The sequence below is a fragment of the Urocitellus parryii genome, chromosome 9 (genome assembly GCF_045843805.1).
Source record: "Urocitellus parryii isolate mUroPar1 chromosome 9, mUroPar1.hap1, whole genome shotgun sequence".
NCBI lineage: Eukaryota > Metazoa > Chordata > Mammalia > Rodentia > Sciuridae > Urocitellus > Urocitellus parryii.
The window spans coordinates 78,798,404-78,820,768 of record NC_135539.1 but is presented as its reverse complement, the minus strand read 5'-3'; the positions used below and the strand labels follow the sequence as shown (position 1 = coordinate 78,820,768).

The 22,365-nt window shown below is 43.1% G+C and overlaps 1 protein-coding gene across 1 annotated transcript in view; it reads right to left on the bottom strand.

The window, feature by feature from the left end:
* The window catches only part of Adarb2 (adenosine deaminase RNA specific B2 (inactive)), a 203,715-nt gene that overhangs the window by 129,706 nt on the left and 51,644 nt on the right, over nt 1-22,365 (bottom strand). The window lies entirely within an intron of this gene.

Sequence of the window (22,365 nt, the reverse complement as noted above, 5' to 3'; positions counted from 1 at the left end):
GCGCTATGACTATCCTAAAAACTAAATGTGTACATTTTAAAAGGGTGATTGTTACAGCAACTGATTTATATCTCAATAAATTTATTGTGGAAATAATGAAATTAAAGTACCAATACAAGCTCCAGTTTCCTCTTTTACTCCAAGGACACATCTGCACACTCCATGCTTGGGAGACTTTAGTGAACTATATTGATCAATTATGGGCCATGCATGTGGAGTTATTTGGAGAGATTTTAGGGGTTCTTCTGAAACCTCCTTCCCCTGTCATGTGTTAGTTGTTATTTGGGTAGTTAAAAAGGTTTTTGGAAAATATATTTTTGCAACTGTCAATAGGCACAAGACTTGGACTTGATTTATTTTGATTTGAATCACAAAAATCATCCATGGTTTTCTGTGTTCTCATTGGTTTGAGTAAGTTAAAACCTTGGATCTGCAAGACAGCTAGAGTGGAGGGTTTTGCTCCCCAGAATTGTTTTGGGGACACTTAACAGATATTAAATACCTTTTGTCAATTATTGAAAACTATTCCAACAAACAAAAAAAAATGGCATAATTTTGATGTTTTGACACAGGAATCCAAAGGACTTCAAGGCAGCATAAGATGTTCTTTCACTCATGGAGCGAAGACAGGGGATGAGGAGGATCAAGAGAACTCTCTAATCTGGGCACCTTCTGCCTCCCCTCCCCCTCGTTCATACGTTTTGTAATTTTGGTTCTGTTATAGTGACTATTCAATACAAAAACAACTAGTGGTTTGATTTGGTTAATTCAGACAAGATGCATCCATTGATTCGAGGAATAATCCCCAAAGCTCTGTGTGATTTTTTGACTCAATTGCTTATCAAAATAATTTATCTGATTACATTGAAAGCACAGTCACTCTTCTCCCTGTTCTAGATTTTAGGTTGTCCAGTTGTCCCTATCTCTTTCTTTGTCTTTAGGGAAACAAAACGAGGAAAAAAATTATCCACTCCATGAATCGAAACAGACACTTTTGTCAACGGTAGCAGAACTGGTGTGTGCGGAGCCTTGGTCTGAATTTAGTGGGTTCTTGGTTTCCACTCTGCCTTCCTACTACTGATTTGTGACTCCAATCACAAGTGGCCATCTCAGGACACAAGTCCCTAAGCTCATTAAAGAAAAGTGCTTGATCCGTTTCTCATTCAATTGCCAAGCTCATTAGAAGTGCCCCAGACTTAGCTGAGTCTACTAAATTTTTTACTAGTTTCTCTCTCAGTTTCAATTCACTTTGATGCCATAATTGCATGGTTTGGAGTCATCGTGGGTTTTGCAATCTTTAGGCAACTAGTGAAGTCGTTCAGGGAAGGAATTGGTATCTCAAAGCGTACCAGGCACTGCTCGTTCATGCTCACAAAGACCCCAAGGGGTAAATGCTCTGCTGTCCCAATTCAACAGAACTTGGGCAGAGAGTACAGCAGGGCACAGTCTAGGAGCAGGCTCAGGCAGCCTTCCCAGTCTCTTGTCTAACCACCTTGCTAAACTGCATCACTGGGCTTTGTTGATGAGCCCAAATTTATCTTGAGGGTGATTGTTGGCCTGAAAAGGTAATTTTCCTTATAATTCTGCATGTCATTTCTCATTTTAATAATATACCTGTAATGAGTAAAGTGTGTGTGTGTGTGTGTGTGTGTGTGTGTGTAACAAAATTTCTTACAGAAAACGGTATATGTGGGAAGGGAACTGGGGTTTGGGGCTAGACAGGTGTGATGATTGGGGGAACGAGATGACGAGGATTTATCAGTCACACATCTCAAAGCCAAATGGAAGGAGAGGAGATGTTACGTGTGCTGCAATGGAAGCTGCTGCCTTCCCACAAGCACCTGCTTTACGAGAGCCTGATTAGAAGGAGAGAGCTGTCAGCTCGTCTCCTTGCTGTCTGCCTTGCTTCTGTTCCATCAGACTCACCTGAAACGCCACAGTGATTGCTAATTCATCGAAGCAAAGAGGCGGCCCAAATCTGAAATGCAATCCCTGCCCCCTTCACTGCCCAGATTGGTGAAATAGAAGTCTCTCGAAGGAAATGTACATGGAGCCCTCAAAATATCTTTTTACAAATGCACATAAATAAATCTCACAATACAAATGTTCACACATCTTATTCAACTACGCTGGGACAATTAGGCTAAAGACACAGCGAGAGCTATTTCTGCCTTTAGCTTTTTGGGTGGGGGTGGGTCAACTGCTTCACCGGTCTTACCCATACTAGCGGTAGAGTGGGGAACATTTAGAGGGAGCAGGTGTTTTATGGAGGTGCTTAGTGATATCTGCAAATGGATCAATTAATGACATGTCATCTGAAAGCGATCAGGCCCACTGCTTTTGGTCAAATGCATTTGAAAATATTTTATCAAATTCTCTGATAATTGCGATTGGTAATATCACAGTAATATTGCAGCTGTCATGTTTGAGCCTCGCAGAATCATCACTCTGCTTCTTAAAGGGAAACAAGCTTCAAGAGAGTAGGACTATTTCCTTTTAATGTGTACAAATGTGTATGTGCACATCCATTTATATATGTGCTATCTAGAGATTTGTGTGTATATATATATGTATGTACCTATATAAGTAAATGCTTTTATTGTTATCATTCACATTTGCAAAACTGGCTACTTACATGGGATCCTTTATTAAGATATGTAACCTTAAAAAATAGATTTATAACCTAAATAGATGAGTCCTTTAAGATCTCATAGTGGATAGTCTTCTGTATAATTTGAAGTTTTCCTTTTATAAGGAAATTTCCTTCAGAAACCAAATGTATTTGAACAGAGTTACACTTCTTATTTTAATATTTGATTTTTAAAGGGTGTATGATTTCTTTGTGGAGCTTGTGTGGAGGACCCAGATGGGCCATGGCTCAGAGAGTCTTCTTTTTGTGAGATGAGTTGGCCTTTTATTAACACGTCTCTACCATGACACTATATGACATGTTATAATGACTTGTTCTCATTTCAAATCCTTCCCTGAGTTGAATTCTAAAATTTTCGCATGACTAAGAATTATTTGGAGTATTTGTTAAAAAAAACACAACCCGGCGTACTCTGATTTGCTAAGTTTGGAATAAATGCCCAGTATCTTCATTTTTAAACATTTTTCTGTCCAGGTAAATTTTATGCTGTGAGTTACTGGGCCACAGTTTGAGCAACCTCCTGACCAGATTCTGAGATTTTCTGAAGGGCAAGGACTTTGTCGTACTCACCTCTCAGTGTGTCCCCAACACCTCCCTCACTGCCCAGGGTGGAGTAATGCTTATTATAAATACTTATGAAATGAATGGACGGATGAAGGGAAGGACAGGTGACAGGAGGGATGGATGGGTGGATGTGTAGAAACCAGGATCACTGTAGGTAGGCCTGACTGCAAGTCACTGATTGACTCAGGATCAAACTTAGTCATTTATAACTTTCTAATCCTGAGGAATATTTTGGTACGTCTTAAATAAGAATAAAGAAGTCCCTGACTAGATGGGAAATACTCTCGCTTTTCTCTGATTTCAAAAGTTATCAAAACAAAATTTGCACATCCTGATTATCTCATTGTTTCTGCAGAGAGCTCATTGCTTGGTTTACTCTATTTAGCATACACAAGTCAGAAATATGTTTGCATTACAAATAAACTGCCTTTCAAGTGCCTTAATGTTGAATTTGGGTTTGAATAGTGCTAAATGGGTCTCTGCATTTGGTCGTGGTGGTTAATATGACCATTCAAAGGATGTTTCTATATATCTTCATAACAAATATAAACATAATTAGCTCTTATTCAAAAATAATTTGGTTGTAAAATCCAATGATTTCTAAATACATCTCCCATTTTAAGAAACCACAATATGCAAACATTCAAATTTATGGAATGCATAAATTCAGCACCAATTCATTTCAAAGTTATTCCTTGATTTTCCATGCACCTCATTGCAGGAAACTTTGAAACAATGAGATCTCCTAATGCATTTAAAATGTTACTTTGGATAATCAGGCTAAACACTTTAAGGAATGAAGTAGCACCTCGGTTCCAGCAATTATCTCATTATTCTGTGGTTATTTTCATGGTGGTCTCTCTTGTTCACTGTGAGCTTTTTTTTTTTTTTTTTTTTTTTACAGACTTTATCATGTTTATCTTTGTTTCCTCAATGTCTTAAATACCTAGTACCTAATTTATGCTCCAAGCATCGAAAGATATAATTGGATCTCATGAACATCTCTGTCTCTCTCAAAATTCCTAATACATCAGGGAACCCCTCTTCTCCCATATTTATTAAATGAATATCCATACTGCAGAAAGGCTGATAATTCTCTATTATGATGTATGAGTACTGCGCCTCTGTATAAGGAAAATGAAAGGTTTAAAGGTTCCTTGGATAGTTCTTCTTGTGATAAAATAAGAATGACCTTTGCAACTCCTTAGGTTTGGCTGCTTGTGAATTATGAAGGGTTCCTCATGGAAGAGACATTTCCTATAGCCCACTTACCCTCAGAAGACCATGAGACCTCTCTGTAGAAAAAATTATACTTCCTCATCCCACTGAGGACTCCCCATGTCAGGAGAAGTTTTATTCTTGTCCTTAGTGCTGGAGAGAACTTTTCAGCTCATTACTCCTGGTCTTCATCAGCGATTCTCAGCGGCAGTAACCTTTCCAGCGTGTGTGCGGCCACCTACCCTAGGATTCCCCTCTGTTCCTCTCTTCCACAATCCACAGTAGATAATGACTCAAGATACCCCCAAATCAGCAGACAGATATCGAATGAAGCTATTTTAGAGCTGATTCAGACACTTTCCTCTCTTTTTTATTTAGAGGTTTTTGTGTGTATGCTTCAGATGTAACTAAGAATTGACTTTTACAAACCAAGTGAATTACCAGGAAAAATATGAAGTAGATTCATATAGTACATGTTCCAAAAAATATGGTATAGGGGTGCATGCATGTGTGTGTGTGTGTGCGCGCGCGCGCGCACGGGCGGGGGGGTGGTGGGGCATGTGTGTGCACATGCCTATCTCCAAATTAAATTTCTGGGTCAAATAACCAAAGTATCAGGAAAGAAAAAATACCTAGACTGGGTTTCACGGAGGATTTAGACTCTAATTACAGATGCTAATGGCACAGCTCTATCATCTTGCCAGCACACTTGGTTTATATGACAGGCCAAACGTGATGGCTGGTTTGAAGTGGTGAGTGCCGAGATGAGAGCTCTGGCTTTTTTGCAGTATAAGTGATATTTGGCACAATGGAGGAGACCCTTGCTAGCCCCTTCTACCTCCTGGTCCTTCATCATCTTCTCAGCATTATCCTGGGTGGAGCTGGAGAGATTACAATGAAATCTCTGGCACCCCTTCTTTAATTTAGGCCCTTCTAATTATCCATACTGTTTTACTGTATTGATTTCATTTTATTTAATTCTCTTTTTTAAATACCAGGAGAAGTTAAGGAGTGAGCCATAAAGTCTTTCCAGGTAACTGGTCAGACTCTAAAGGGGGCGTTCCCTTTATTTACGGCAATGGATAACTATAGAATTTGCTTCCTTGGTGGTAATCCAGCCTGGGGCTCTTCAAATTGTGTGAACTGCATACTTTTAATGCTGTGCTGATGTTGTGCCATTAGCTGGGACAAACATTCACTTTGCTTTGGCATCATGATTTAATACCTCAGTGGCACTTAGCAAAGTGAATTGGAATTGATGATGTTCTGAAATAAAAACAACTATTTTCAATGAGAAGTATTCATTGAAACAAGCACACATGGACAAGGCTTAGGAGGGAGAACTCTGCTGGAGAACCAACCCCAAACTCTATGGACATCTCATTTAGAACAGGGTGTGTTAAAGAACGGAGCACACATTTCTTTTTTCATTCATAACTGATAAGTACTTAATCGAACATTATTCAGAAGTTCAGTCCAATATATTTAAATTCATTCAACCAAGAGTTTAGCTATCTTGAGCCACACACTTTCAACTGACTGTTCTCAGTTCACTGCTTCTGGTCCCTGACCACAACGTTATAGATAAACTTCACAATTTATCCTTCTTCCCCATTTCCAATTTCTGTTCTTTGGATCCCAGTTATATAAAATGTTTGGTTTTTCCCTCCCAACACACACACTTGCACATGTGAATGCCCCTCCCACACACATACACACACAAAAACCCACACCCACACATACACTATACAGGCAAATACTAAAACAGGAAAATTATGTTAAGAATTGTCTGGAATGGTGTAGGTTTTAAGTGGCTGATTCTCTATTTAGGATACAGATCCCCAAACATGGATCAGTTAGTTTTTAATTTGACAATTTTGTCTGTGTTATGAATAAATCTAAAGTGAAAATGGGATAGCTCCAAGAGAGCCAGCTTCTCCATTGCCTCCTGTCTTGTAGCAGGTTGGACACACAGGTGGAGTGGGGGAGGCTGGAAGCAAACATAGGTGCCTCCTCCCTCTCCTCCAGCCAACCAGCTTCCAGCTTCTGAAAACAGAGTAATGGATGAGTCTCTCCTCTGAGTGGGCTGGAGGCTGGGTCACCGCCACCTGGCTTAGTCCAGCATTCGTCTCATTCCTAGAGGTTCTGGACCTTAGGAGCGGATCTTTCTAACTCATCTCCACATTCCAGCCACCAGCAGTCTGCCCAGAGTCCTGTGCCCTGAATACAAAGGATCTAATTCAATGGAGACTCTTTCCTGTTCTTGGTCGGACAGGATCTAGCTTTCAAGTTTCTGTTGTATCTTCTTGTCTCTCTTCCTTGGCTGTTCCAACCCTCCCCCAGTTGCATAATCACAAGCTGGGGTTGTACCAAGGTATCTTTCTATCCATCCTATGGGTGGACATTGATCCATCACACTCTACAGGGGCCTATCCCTAAAGCTAACTCAGTTCTTGTGGGAAAACTGGATCAGTCAGCATCTTACAGAATTGGTAAAATAGCATTCACTACTAGTAAAGTGTGTCTCTGAATCCTCTACTCACTCCAGTTTTTAGAGGAATAAATAGAAGTCTTTTTTTGGTGAGGGTGGTGGTGGGGCTGCATTCTGGGCTGGCCCTTTCATATGAAGGATCTGTAAGCGTCTTCTATTAGTTTACGCAGTAGTTTACAAAGATGTTAATGTGGACCTCTGGCTGCATTTTTGTTGTTTTCATTTTTCCTTCTTGCCTCCCACATTACAAAAGGGGCTAAAAATGGACATAGCAACTTCAAACAAAACCAAACACAACAGAAATTCAACCAATCTAGGTTACAGAGCCAAACCTTGAATTTTTTCCATGTTAAAATAAATACTTCCACTAACTAAGATAGAGAGAGCTTTTCTAGTATTCAAAAGTTGAACAATTGCTATTGGCAGAGGAAATAAGAATGTAGTTGCTTTTGACTCTGCTCCTTAAAGCTCCCCTGGGAACTCAAAAGAATAGAGAGGTGCCCGTCTCTGACAACTGTTCACCTGTGACCAAATGTAGATTTTTGAAAAAGAATTGGTTCCTAACAATAAAATACAGAAGGCTTGGAATGATAGCCTTTTGATATAAAATTTGATAGCTTTACAATTATTCTCCCAGCATTATTTTATGTTCTGACTTTGCTTCTTGAGAGGATAAGGGGGTGGGATTATAGGTTGATGCTCAAGTGGACAGGGAACATATTGTGTGTGTGATTGTCCCCCTGTATGTGTGCTGTGGCCCCAAATGGGTTGAGAGTCACGTTGGTCTGAGACTCGATTAGCATTAGCCAGAAAATCACCTGCCCCACAATATTTCCTTTTATGATTTTTAAAAATATTTTGGGATACTTCTATTTTTTCTACATGCTCCACTTCATGTGTCCATTCCTGGACTCTGTTGTTACAGCATCATTGCATGTCTCATTCAGCCAGATTTGGTCTGAATTTAGTCAGATCTAAACTTCAGCAGACAGTGGGAAAGTGTGACTAGCCAATAACCTCTGAGTCTTGGCACCATTTTGCCAGGAGCCCCTTCACTCTCCATTTATCCCAATCACTTTCAAAGATTAGTAAAGTGAAAATAGTGATAGTCAAATTTACCCTTTTATAAATTTTGGCCCTTTGCCAGGGTGCATCTCGTGTAAACATTAACACAACCCTACCATGTGGCCTCTTTAATCAACATTCCTATGTCATGGAAAGAGGTGAGGTGACTTTCTCAGAGTTCCACAGATGGTCACTCCAGACCCAGGCCTGAAATTTGAATCAATGTTACCTTAAAGTTCCTGTTCAGAACTACAACATATGCGTCTTACATCCTGTGTAGCTCACACTAATGGCCACGGCATCAACAGAGGATCAGGGAGTGGTGCTTCCTACCTCCTTGAGTTCCTCTCAAGGTGAGGCTGCTACTAGGGGAGCCCTTTGGCTTCTGCCCACTCTAACTCCTTCCAGGGGAAGAGAGTTTGGGAAAGTTGATTTTTCTCTTTGCACTTCCTCTCAGTGAAACCAGACCTGCAGAAGATGACTGTTCTTGGATGCTCTGGGACAAGGGCTGCACTGAGTGTAAAGACACCTGCATTTTGCAGCTCTGCCTGTGACTGGTGGCCACTTGGGCTTCATTCTGGGTACTGAGTTAGGAAACCCATTCTGTTATGATCCCTGACCCTACCTGCCATCAGGCCCAGAATAACATTTGCCTGAAGAGGACTGTTCAGTTTGGGGAAATTCTCATATACCTCATGGCTTTGGACCTCCAAGGTGCTCATTGAGGAAAGTGGTCATTTTATACAGGACACGCAGAGAGTATAAGCAAGCTTTCCCAGGACACTCAGCTGGTCTGGGGTAGAGCTGAACTTAAATTCAAGTCTGTAAATTGCCCACAAGACTCTCCCAGCTCCATCAGAGTTGATCATCTTTGACTTTCCCGACAGCCTGAGTACACTCTCATGACCACAGCTATCACAGCTCAACCACCCTCTAGCTGTTGATTGCCACATTCTGCTGCAGCCCTTGGGAACTGATGGTGGCTGAGCCCTCCCAACTTCATGCACAGGGCCCTTCAAGGATCTGCCTTCCTGTCCTGAGAGTGGGCTATACAGCCAGAGCTGCTGGGGTGGTTCAGGAGGTCTTGTATAATTCTGATTGTTAGGACAGCTCAGGGCTGCATCCCCCTCTTTGCTGTGAGGTAGGAGGAGAATTCTGTGCTAGTTACAAAGGCCTCATTCCTGAATATCTTTCCCTTTTTTGATCTGTTCTTTAGTACTCCAAATTCCTGTTTTTAGGCATTGAGATCCAGAACAACATTGCATGCATGCTATAAGCTAATCCATGTATTTTATAGAAACATTCACTTTGATTTCTCAATTTAGATAAACAAACAGAACCTCAACCCCAAATGCTATATCCAGAGAGAGACATTTTACTAAACATTTTTTTAAAAATTAATTTTTAAATTGTTTTAATTAGTTATACATGACCATAGAATGCATTTATGCACTTTGATATATCATACATAAATGGGATAGAATCTCCCATTTTTCTGAGTGTACATGTTGCAAAATAATATCGGTCATGTGTACATAAAGTAATAATGTCTATTTCATTCTACTATCTTTTCTATCCCCACATCCTCTCCTCTGCCCTCCCATCACTTCCCTCTACCTAATCTAAGGTCACACTATTTTTCTCTAGTACCCCCTCCCCTTGCCTTATTGTGAATTAGCATCTGCATATTAGAGAAAATATTCGGCCTTTGGTTTTGTAGGATTGGTTTATTTTACTTAGCATGATATTCTCCAACTCCATCCATTTAATTTTACTAAAATTGTCACAAATAAAACATGGTTAAAACAAAATGGAGAAACCTACAAGGAAGGCAGAGGACAGCTTTTATCATTGTATATATTATGATCATGATCAGAAGAAACATTCTTGTATTTTTTAAAAAGCTTCTCTTATGCTTAGTGTCTGTATGCCTTTAATTTTGAATACTTGAATGCATTCACAATTCCACTGTGTGCATTAATTTAGAAAAACACATTTTTAAAAACATTTAATTGTGGTGCTATTGTTACAAACTATCGTTCCACTTTATTACCCTCCATGCACCATTAGACTCTTGAGATGTTCAGATGAGGGAGTGACAAGTATGTAAGGTGAAGGGGGACAGACTGAGATCTGGGAACAATGAGTTTGTGTCATCAAAGGCTCACATGTTGCTGTGCAGTTAGGCATCCCTCCAAATCTGAGGGATTGAACCCAGGTGGCCACTGCATTTTACTCACAAAATCAACATACAAAACAAGAGTTGATTATGAGAAGCATAGACTGGATATGAATGTGGTTGAGTCCTTGCACTTCAGAATGTTCTGGGATCATTTGTGGTGTCGGTGGTGGGGCGGGGGTGGTGTTGAAGAGTGCCTGGGTGAGACAGGAAACACTTCTAGATGCCACACATTTCAACAGAATGGATAGCAAGCTGGCCGCCAACCCTTACAAAGAGTTTTCCAGTGCCAAGGTGCTAGAGGCAGGAGAATGAGACTGTTAGAGGTGAAAGATCCTTAGAAGTTTCCACCTTTATCCCCATTTCTGCATGCTATACAGGGGGCAGCAGGTTCTCCTTAAGCCAGCCAGAGCCCACACAATTATCAGGTGAGAGCAAGAGCATTATCTCTGCCTTCTCCCACCTGCTCTGGGTCCTCAGACTTTCCTCTGATTTAGAAAACTAGATTTTAATAGAAAGCACCACAGGAGGGAGAAAATACAAGTTTTGGTTTTGGGCAAGATGCTGCAGATTGTACGTCAACATGGTGATGTGTTTGTTTGTTGCTCTTTAAATGCTATCAGATAAGTGGCCGCCAGCGTATTTCTCCCATACTGTATACATCACACTGACAGATGGCATCTCATATGAGGTTTTATGTTCTCAGAACGTGAGAGCTGAAAGTAAGCATTCAGTCACTGTCCTTTACTTCCAAGACAAGGCAACTGAGGCCCAGGGAGCCAGGGGCCCTCTCAGGAGTGCCAAAAGCTGTCAAGACCCCAGATCTTCACCTCCCCAGCCAGCCCCCTGCTGCCCCTCAGCATTTTAGAAGCTGCTCTCTCCCTACCATACAAAGGGCATTAGGAGAGCTCATGCAAGTTTTTCTTGGACTATGTCTCCCTTTCCTTTCTCCAAAAAGGCACATCTGCCCATAGATGTCATGTTTCCAGAGCTGGTGTCCCTGGAATGAGAATGAGAGATGCCTCCATAGGGTCTGCAGTGTGCTAAATGCTATTCTAAGCCCTCGTGTTAACCCACTTGAGCCTCCTGGCTCTTCTGTCAATGGAGAGCTTTTATGATCACCCCATGGATAGGCAAGGAATCAAGGATCCAAGGGTAGAAGGGATGTAGGTACCACAGCAGGTGTGTGGATGCAGGTATTTGGCTCCGGAGGCCATGCTAAGCTTCTCCTGAGGACGAACAGCTGTGTAATGTATCACTGTCCTAGAAGAGAGCTGGAAGGCATAGATGGCAGGGGTTCAGGGGCTGAGTTTCTAAGCTCAACTCTCGGTGCTCATTAGCTGTGTGACCCTTGGCAAGTCTGTGGACACTTCAGTCAGTTCTGGCATATAATAGGGCATTATCTAAGTGTTTACCAAAATTGGCACATAATAAACATTACATAAGAATTTGCCAACAGAATGCACATATAAAAATTACTCCCCTGGGGTCAGAGGTATGTAAGACATTACGTATATCCTTAGGATATACCAGGATTGCTAGCCAAGAGAATTCAGGGTAGTTGGAAAGTGAATGTGAAAGGGCATTAGGAGAGCTCACGCAAGTTTTTCTTGGACTATATCTCCCTATCCTTTCTCCAAAAAGGCACATCTGCCCATAGATGTCATGTTTCCAGAACTGGTGTCCCTGGAATGAGAATGAGAGATGCCTCCATAGGGTCTGCAGTGTGCTAAATGCTATTCTAAGCCCTCGTGTTAACCCACTTGAGCCTTCTGTCAATGGAGAGCTTTTATGATCACCCCATGGATAGGCAAGGAATCAAGGATCCAAGGGTGGAAGAGACGTAGGTACCACAGCAGTGGCCAAAAGCAGGAGTGGCAGAGAGAAGAAATGAGAAGAAAAGACAGAGAGAAGAAATGAGCCAAGGGCACTGGCATGGTGGTGCCTATCCTGCCCTTGCAAGTGTGGGGGTACATTGTGTTGTCAGGAGATGGGATGGGAGTGGCTACCAAATTGTTTTTCATGGGGAAGAACATTCATCCATCACTTTAAGCTTCCTGGAAATAATCTTTGACATTTATAAAGAAAACTTTATTGCCTGCTTTTATCAAATGCTGATTCAGGATGGGGTCCCAGGAGTCTGGGTTTTTCTAGACAGCCAGTAGGGGCTGCTGGCCTGGAGGCTGCAATCTGCAGGTGAGTGGTCAGGGGTCCATGTCCTGGGTATCACCTTTTCATCTGCAGGTGCTCAAGCTGCTGCCCTTCCTGGGACGTTGAAGGCAATGGCCAAGTCCAGGGGCACCTGCCATTCTTGCTCATGTGGTCAGGTCAGTGCTTGTGCTGGAGTTCCCTGTGGGGTTGGCCCAGAACCTGTCTGGTGCACGTGGTGTCTCAGCCCAATTGTGCTCCTTCCCCTATTCTCTCCCTGGGTCTGAGGGACTTCCCTGCAGAATTCTGCTCCCCTTCCTTCTCCTCCTCCAACCTTAGTGAACCTCCTACATGCCCCACTCTGTCATTGCTCTCCCAGGGAGCCTGAGCCCACACAAGGATGAGCAGAAGTTCAGGATACGAAGCCCAAGGGTGGGGTCCTGATTCCAGATGCTGACTTTTGGACTTAATGTGGCCTCTGCAATCACCACGAGACTTCAGGCCCCTGGTGTGTCCAGAGCTCCTGCTTGGTCCTGAGGGCTTTCTCTATAAAAAGCATAAACTGAGCTAGGGGCAAGTGTGACAGCACAGAGACAGGGTGCAAATGAAAACAGCCCAGCAACTCACTGGGCTGTGGCTGCAGAGACAAAGCACAGCAGGAGGCTTGGCTGCAACTGGTGAATGAGAGAAGCCTCCAGGGGGGGGGGGGGCTCTTCCCTGGGTGTCCTCTGGGGTTGGGGAGGCAAAGGCAACCTTGGCAGTCCCCTATGTGTGCTTTTGTCCTCGTCCTTGTGTCCCCTTGGCTCCCCGTGCCTGGGGACTCTTTCCTCTGTCTCTGAGGTGTTCTTCTTTTCTTTCTCTGGCTCATTTAAATGCTGGCATTCTCCCACTGCCATCTCCTTTCTGCTGTCTCTCTCCTTTTCAAATGTAACAATGAATCCCAAAGGAAGGAGGGACAGGCCACCCCAACAAAGCCTGTTTATGCCAGTGAGGCTGCAGGCTCCCTGCTGACAAGAGCGATCTTCCCTGGGGGGAGCTGTAAGTGGGCTTCCTCCAACTTCCTTCCCCATGGAGGCATCTGCCAGAATCAGAGAGCTGCACAGAGGGTGTATGATAGGATCTGAATCCAGGGGTGGCCTGCAGGCTTCCCTCCCAAGCACTTATACAAGGCTTCCATATAGTCAAGAGTCTTCTGCCTATATGAGACTGAGTTGTGTGTCTGCACCCCAGCTTCCCACCGTTCCCTTCACATAGTACACCTCTGCAGTTAATCAACTCCTTTTTTGTTAGTCCACAATGACATCTCCAAGTTTGGAAGTAATAACAAACACTTTTTGGGTCGTTCATACCAAGTCACAAACTGCTTTTTAAACTAAGTGTTTCATCCCTTCATAAGCCTAGGAAGCCATTGGAGGCTGGGAGAATATGGCGGGTTGGCATCCAGAGGACAGCCTGAATCTGACCTATCTATAATTATTTTCCCGGTGCTAATGCATGGCGACTAGACTGTGAGCAAGAAGCATAGCTTCTCTGTGCCCCCAATGCCCTCATCTGAAAAAATGGGAACATCATTTGTGTCTACCTCACAGGTTTTATTTGAGGATTGAAAGTGCTGTTACATGTAAAGTCCTTAGAATAAAAGGCAACACAGAGGAAGTGCCCAACAAATATTAGCTACTAATGTTGCCATCACCACTATATTTGATAGTAGCTATAAAATGATGAGATGATTGATGAAGTTTGGCTTTAGACTCTACTTAACTAATGAATAGTTCTATTAGTTACATTTGAAAATTCCAAACATAGTGTTGAGAATACATGGATTGAGATACATATTCGTATAATATTTTTTCTTGAATTTCACCAATCATATTTCAGTAGAAAGAAAAATGGTAGAAGCTGTTGTGTAAACGTTCAGGGTACATTGTATATAGGTTGTATAAATGTATGTCATATAAACATAGTATGCACTGTATGCACATTGTATAATGCATCTTTTGCACACATATAAAGCATATTAAATGTTGTATAAATACATTATATATATATATATATGTCTTAAAGTGTCTAAAAAGCCTTCAATGCCTAATTGAAGAGGGGTTTTCTAAGATTTTTTTTCATGTGTAGTAGCAGTGTCTGCACTATTGTTCTGGATGTCAGTTCCTCTTCTGAGAAAACAGGACAAGAAGAAACGCTGGCAAAGTTCAGGTATGGCTGGATCTGCAGGAGGGTATTTTCTTTCTGTAACAGGCCACCCTGACCTCCTCTGTGGGCCACAAGAGGGTGTTTGTGGCCACAAGAGGCAGAATGTGCAGGTGCTGAAAGAAGGAAAACCCAACAATGCCTGCTTTAAATGGTGTCAAGCGTTTGCAGAGGAGGGGAGAGCACAACTTCAGAGAAGCAGAGAGCTTTCCAAGGCTGCAAGGACATCTTGGGAACCCGGCTGCTAGAGGGTGGGCCCACAGCTCCATCTTAGAGCTGAGCTCAGAGAAGAACCAGTCCAGGGTGTATAGGTGGAAACGACAGAATTCCACAGAAACCCTAAGGATGCCTGGTTACTGGAACCAGGAGGGCTCGTCTGTGGGAGGTCCAGCTTGTCCCAGCTTGCTGAGCATGCCAGGGTACTTATCTGACCCAGAAGGACCGTGAGAGGACTTGGGGTTTTGATGTTTGTTTTTGGAGGAATTAAGGTGGCCCCAACCTGGAGGAGAAGCCCCTTCTCAGGATGATATCTTGATTCCAGATATCACCCCCGAGTCTCTTCTGTCTCCCCTCCCTACACCTTTTTCACACCAAGTATCTACAGAGCAACCCATCACGGCTTCAAGAAATGGGAATTCACCTCAGACAAGTCAATTTTAAAATTCAGAAAGAATTTCCTCTTTCTCCTCCTAAGGGAGTTGTAGAGTTATTGAACATTTTCTGGGACAGAAGGGCCGAGTTCCTACATAACTTTTTTCTATTCAATCTTTTACCCAAGTTATACACTAAGATCATTTCAGCAAGAGAAATTTGACATCATCTCTAATAATGGATTTCTGGCTTTATTGTCAGGAAGTCCCTTCCAGGGCCCGCCCTGCTTCAAGCCCTTGATGATGATCGTGGATACATGTGAAATAACAGTAAATGTCAAGATAAATAAGAGTTCATAACGGCAAACAGGCAGCTTCTAAACAAATTAATTTCTCAACCCTCAACCTGCTTTGATATTAGAAACTCTCGTGTTCAGCCTCCATGAGAGGCTGTTTTATTTATGAAAACAAATTTGTAACAACTAGTTTCTACCCAAAGGGGATGGTAAAAGCTGGGCAAGGAGTTAAGACAAGCCCTGGCAGGAACTGGCCACAGGCTCCCCTCTTTCCAAGGTATACAGGGTTGTAGATGGAAAATCCATCATGTTATCTAATAGGAAAGGCACATTCTCATTGCCCCAGCACATGAGGAATGCTCAGAAAGAAGGTGGAATTCACGTTCGTCCCACGTGGTGAAAGCCAAGGCTCTGGTTCCTTCTCCCAGGGTTTTTATGAACACAGTTTACGTCGCTAATATTTCCCTTCACAGATCCAAATTCACAGTACTCAGTTCAAACACTTGTTCCCAGGGCCACACCCCCACAGCTCAGAGAGAGGCAGGGGTGGGCACAAAGCCAGTGCCAAGGCCAAGGTGCCACCCATCCGCCCTCCCTGGATTCACCTGGCTGCGTGGGTTTTTCTGCCGTTGCACACGCCAGTGACTCCTCTCTGTGGGGTGGAACGATTCCCTCCCTTTCCAAGGCTGAGTGGCCGTGAAAGGCATTTTCACAGCTAAACAAAGACTATTTTTTAATCTATAAAAAGGCAGCCAAGGAGCTGTTCTTCCTTGGTTAGTGAGTGGTTCAGAGAGTGAACTGATTGTGGGTACTCAAGGCTGACCAGACAGCCTGAGCTTCTGGGAGAGGAGTGCAGCATAGAGGGTGGCACATTTACCCACGGGTATAGCCCTGCGAGCCTCACACCCCCTCGCCCAGGACGCTCCGTTCTGTGGGTTAGAGAAATCGGCTTTCCTTTCTTTTAGGAAATGCTGAATGGATGAGCTGTCATGGCACCAATGCAGGTAGTGTCCTTTCTTCCATGATGCATCACTGAAATGCACACTTTCTGACCAAGAATCTGCCCGGTGTTTATGTGGGCAGGGTCCAAGCCAGTGGCTCATACGTTCGTTCATCCTTAGGACTCTTATTCATGAATTATGCAAATAATTATTTAACAATCTGCGGCATTATCCACTTTCTTACAGTTATGGTTTAGTTATGAGGTATCCCTCCAAAAGTCATTCGTGAGAGAGTGCAAGAATTTTCAGAGGTGAAATAATGAGATGATAAGAGGGATGAGGTGTAGCCTAACCAGTGGATTAATCCACTGATATAGATTAACTAGACAACAACTGAAGGTAGGTAGGGAGTGGCTGCAGGAGGTGGGTCACTGGAGGCATGGCTTTGGGGTTTATATTTTGTCCCGGATGAACAGAACTCTCTCTGCTTCCTGGCCATCATGTTCTGAGACACTCTTCTCCACCACCACCCCTTCTGCCTTGATGTTCTGCCTCATCTTGGGACCAGACCTATGGAGTTGGCCGATCATGGTCTGAATCTTGGCCACTATGAGCCCAAACAAACTTTTTCTCCTCTATGTTTTTCTTGTCAGGTCTTTTGATCACAGCAATGAAAAGCTGATTAAAACACTTACTTCCTGACACTAGATGGTATGAAAGGAAGGGATGAAGTTCAGACAGCAAAGATCTCATCATTTTGGTTGCTTTGGGAAGGGGGATATTAAAAGATGGGTTAGTGAAGGGATGGGACATTGAGAGATGCTTAATGTGGGGTTGACTGAAGCATAGAGTTGGCAGTCGGCGTAATAAGCTGATTTTCTCTGACTTGAATGGTGGCATATAAGCACTTGTATGTGCTGCTGTCTTAAGGTGAGTGATTCGCAGATATATTTGCACAAGGTCCACACAAATTGCTCAATTTCAATAAAACATATAATGAGAGTAAACTATGAGTGCCTTTTTCTTTATTTCTTTCTCCACAAAATTAGATGGAAATCCTTCATGGGTGAGGGGCAGCCCCCCACTCTAGGGCTGATGATCAGGTCCTCTCAAGTCAGTGGCTCAGGTATCTTTTAAACTCTAACTCTACTGGAATCAGCTCCAGCTTTGAGGCTATGCCTAGGGCAGTTCCACTGGAGGAGGTACTTTTGATTCCTGATGCTTCCAACTTTTTGAAGAGAGTGGTCAGGGGTCAAGTCTCTAAGTAGTGAGAAAGGCAAAGGAGAAGAGGCATTGCTACCTGCTGCTTGGTGCCCCTCATCATCGGGTAACCACCGTAGAGCTCAGAGAAACATCTCCTGAGACCCCAGATTGGCTGGTAAGTTTAGAGATTCAGCAGGAGGTAGAGGCCTGTTTTGCTTGGATTTCTCTGTGGACAGATGCTCTCCTGAGGTGGAGTTCATATCATGGTCTGTTGCTCTTGTGGGTCCCGGGGTGCCTTGAGTTCTGACCCTGCTCCCAGCTCCTCAGGGAGATGTTAGGAAGTCAGAGCTAAGAAAAGCTGTAACAATGTCAAACCACAGCTGCCTATAAACTAGAATGTATGCTTTTGCCACGGTGTAAAGAAATCTGACCTTTTTGAGAAGATCATTGGGAATCCAGGATCATTCCTTTCTGCTTGTAGAGCCACATTGCGTATCAGCTCAGATGGCATTCTGGAATGGGTCACACACAGACTGACACTTGGCCAATGGCTGAGTCAGCACTTTCTGTCTCTACTTGGAGCTTTGAGGAAGTGTGAGGGGATCCTCATAACTAGTCTAGTGAGGAGGACCCCATGTGGGTGGATGTCCTGTCTCTAGAGAAACGTATCTGTTTTCAGGTAAACCAGTTCAGGCATAGGGGGCAATAAGCTATTTCAAAGCTAAGCAAATGTAATTTCCACACCTATTCACTTTTAATTTAAGCCTATTTAAACTTTGGGGACCTTTCCATTGCTAATTTGTTATGGTGATATTAATGAATAGTTCTGCTTTCCAAAAGTAAAAATGCTGCTTTTTTCAAAGAAGATGAATTAGAATGGAGGGAATGAGACTAGAAAAATAATCTGCGAAGTGGTCAAAAGCAGCTGGGGGTCACCCGGGCATTCAGGAGCAGGACAGAGACCTGGTGCAGACAGCTTATCTGTGTCCTGCAGTGCAAATGTTGCTAGAGTGGCCGCAGACTTTGTCCCCAGGTCCACTGATAATTCTAGGAACACACTTCATGAAATGGGACCATGTACAACAATCTGATCAAAATGTGCTTTAAAATGCTCAAAACTTAAAAAGTGGTTCTTTTCAATTATTTTGTATATTCCCATGTTTTGTTTCTCCCCATTTAATATTAATAGCTGCCAAGAGCAGGACATAGAATAAGGTACTGAGGAAGCATGTGGTGCAATGGAAGACTTAGCTAGGACTAAAGCCACAAGGATAGTTTTCCCTAAAATGACCTTAAAGGACTCCATTCAAGCAGCCAATCTGTATGAGTTAGTTTCAAAGGTGTTCCCTCTCTTACTCCAAGGGAAAGGTGTATTTTAGTTTCTTTGACTAACTCTTTTCTTTGCAGGCATATCAACACCAATGATCTTGCCATAGAAATTTTAAAAAAAGAAAAAGAAAGAAATAATTAATTGATGATGAATGAGAAGTCTACAACTAACCCAATAAACTATTTTTTTTAGAGTTACTATGTGCCAGGATGATTTTTATTTTTAAAAAAATAGCATTACTATAGTATACTTTGTTCTCTTTTCTAACAAGTTTTCATGGAAAGGAAATACTAAAAAATATGCTTTTATTGCTGAATTTATGCTTTTATGAATTCAACTCTTTCATGCTAGGTGTGGGAAGTGAGGACCAAAGAGAGAATAGGTTTTGTGATTTTATCATTTTTCATGACTATGCTTCCAAGGTAATGCGTATTTATATTCTCATGTGGTCTTGTTCTTACTTCCAAGTGTCTGGTTAGCCCAGAGGAATATTGTACTAGTTGCAGATAAAGAAAACATGAAGGATTTGGACTGAGCCTCCCAGCCATCTCCTGGTGGGCACTGCAGTTATCAACAGATATTTATGGAGTCCCTGGCCTGCATACTCTGTCAGCATAGTAAACCTTGAGCATTGAAGTCTGCCCCATGCTTTAAAGAATTTAATGGACACTTGGCTTATCCACTCTGGCCAAGAGTCAGATCTCAAGAAATTGAGAGTGTGAGGCCAGCCAGGTTCTACAACACACCCTCCAGGTACAGAAAAGGGTGAGGATGCAATTATAGAAAAATCACACTTGTGATTTAAAACTTCATTGAGAATATCATGCTTTGGAACTTACTGTTTCAGAATCCCGACTGCAAACAGGTCTGGATTATGAACACAATGACTAAGAACATGCCCACAGATGCACCATACAGGCTTTGGAGGTAAGTTGGCACAGGTGTTGCTGTCTTACAATTGTTCTTGCTGGGAAGCAAGACCCTGACCTGCTCTTTGGTGTAACCACCCCAGGTGGAGGCTGAGAACAGCCCATAATACTCTCAAGGTGCACAAGTCCCAGGCAGAGCAGTTCTCCAACTAGGAATCAGGAGGACTCTCCAACAACCAGGAGGTTCCACTTTCTGGAATGCATACTGCTGATGCCACTGGAGAACCCACTACATTTCTTCCAGCAGCATCTTAAACATGCTACTCTAGCTATTCCTAATGAGCTGTCACACATGAAACACTCTTCACAGACTATCACTTACACAGGAGAATTCTTACTAAGATAGCTTTGAAGCTTTGTTGGTAAGTCCCAGCCATTGGTTAAAGCGTTAAACAGACCCAGCATCTATTGGCAGCTGTAGAAGTGACATGTGGATCATTGAAACACACTTTGGTTTGTTGTCCTGGCAGTCTGACTGCCTGTGTGTAGCAAAGCGTGGATATTTGGGCAAAGAATATTAAATACTGATGTTTTTCAGTACCCAAGTTGCAGAAATTGCATTCTTCCAACCTTGCTCCTAAAGCTGACTTTAGTGGAGGAGTCGTTGCTCAATGGAGGCCAAGCCTGCCTTTTTCTGAGAGCATGGGTACAGATTTGAGAAGATGTTTGGTTAGCTCCACCCACAGCTGTTATTAGGAGAGAAGTTGCATACAGATCATGAAGGGCCATATCTCTAGGGACTTAAAGGTAAGAGTCATGCTTCCATAGTCATGCTGCCCCTGGGAACAGGGATCTGGCTGAGCAGGAAGCAAGATGAATGTGGATGGTCCATGCTCTATAGATGGGGGTCCATGGTGAATAGATGGTTCTATGACCTATAGATGGAGGTTCCATGTACTATTGACAAGCAGTTCATGATTTATAGACAGGCAGATGCACAGGCAGAGTTCCTGGGGTGGTGGGGTTTAGGCAGCATTTACAGTGATTCTTGAAATCTTTTCTTTTGATTTCCCCCCCGCCCCTGAACCCAGACTCCATTGGACAAGGTTTTAATTCAAACTGCTTGGGATTCGCTGTCCTGAGACTCTTGGTCAAAACTGGCTCCCACCCAGTTGAGGGGTGCACATCTCAAGGGGGCTGAGAGGGAGGATAACAAGCCCCCCTGCATGGCGGCATGCTATGGTGTGATGAATGGCCTGCAACCCTCACGCCGCTCTGCGCCCTTCATCATCCAGTCGGAGTGGTTAGCAGACTGTCAGAGAAAAATAATTTAGCAGCCGTGGCTTTAACTGATGTGCTGCATTCTGGGGTCAAATGACTATTACAAAGTGGTAGCGCTGCCTGGTTTCTCCATCGTGAGAGCTCAGGGCTGACAACATAAAAGAAGGAGGCATCATACCCAGAATTCACTGACATCCTTCAATTTCTCAGGGTGGGAAGCTGCAGAGAGGGGTGGGGGAGGCAGAGGACATTTCCTACTAGATGGAGGAATCTCAGCCTGGCTGAGAGCCCCCGGCAGGGTGCCAGGGTCTTGCTATAGCAGTATCAGGTTGGATGAGAGTAAAATAGCAGTGAAAGGGGGGGCACAGAACACTGGTGGAGACCTCTCCGAGAAGGTGGCAAGAGACACTCCCTGACCAAGGTCATGCCAAAGGTCATGTGCAGCCTCAGGGAGGGACAAGTTGCCCTGCTCAGCCCTTCCCCAGGCAGCAGGGGTAAAGCACGTTCATGGCTGTTTTGGCAAGTTCAGAGGATGGATAATAGAGAAACAGAACAGAAAGGAAAAAGAGAGAAAATAACTAAGATGTAGGCAAAAGAAAGGAGAAGGTCAAGTCCCAGAAAAGCCCACTGGGAGATGTGTCGGGACCTGTCTGGAAGCTGTTCTTGCTTTTGTAGTTCCCTGTTTTCACTTGGATTGTGTATTTATTTGATGGTGAGGTCTAAAGGCTAGATTATGGAGATTATGGTCTAAACCCCTCCCACCTGCAGCCTCGCATAATCATCAGGTTTTAATAAATATTCGAACTTAAGTGAATGAACAGGAGGTAGAGGTGGGAGGAGAAGGAGTCCTCTCTCCATCTGAGTACCTCATTTATTTAATCTCTCTCTTCTCTTGTCCGGGCTTTGTGAGAAGCAGAACACTTGCTTTGCCCATTGTCTATCCCCTGTCTGCTCAGAATCAAATAAATATGGAGTGAATAAATAAGTCAGTGCTCTACTCAGCTTGGACTCCGTGTGTGGGAGTCCTTTATGCACTTTGTGTCTGCATGCAGTTTGAACAAGTAGCTGAGGTTTTGGTGGTACCCAGCTTTATTTAACAGATTCGTGATCTCCCACCACAAAATAATGGATTCCTTTCTAGGTGTTGTGATGCAGTGATGGTGGCGATCACAGAAATAACTTACAATTATCAAGTACTTATGATGAATCCCGCACCAGGCTAAGTGCCTTTTAACTATGTAAAGTGTTTCTTTCCTTGATTGATGCCCAAAATGAATAAAGATAATTTTTCTGTATCTACTACATTAGTGATGCCCACAAATAATTCTCACAATGATA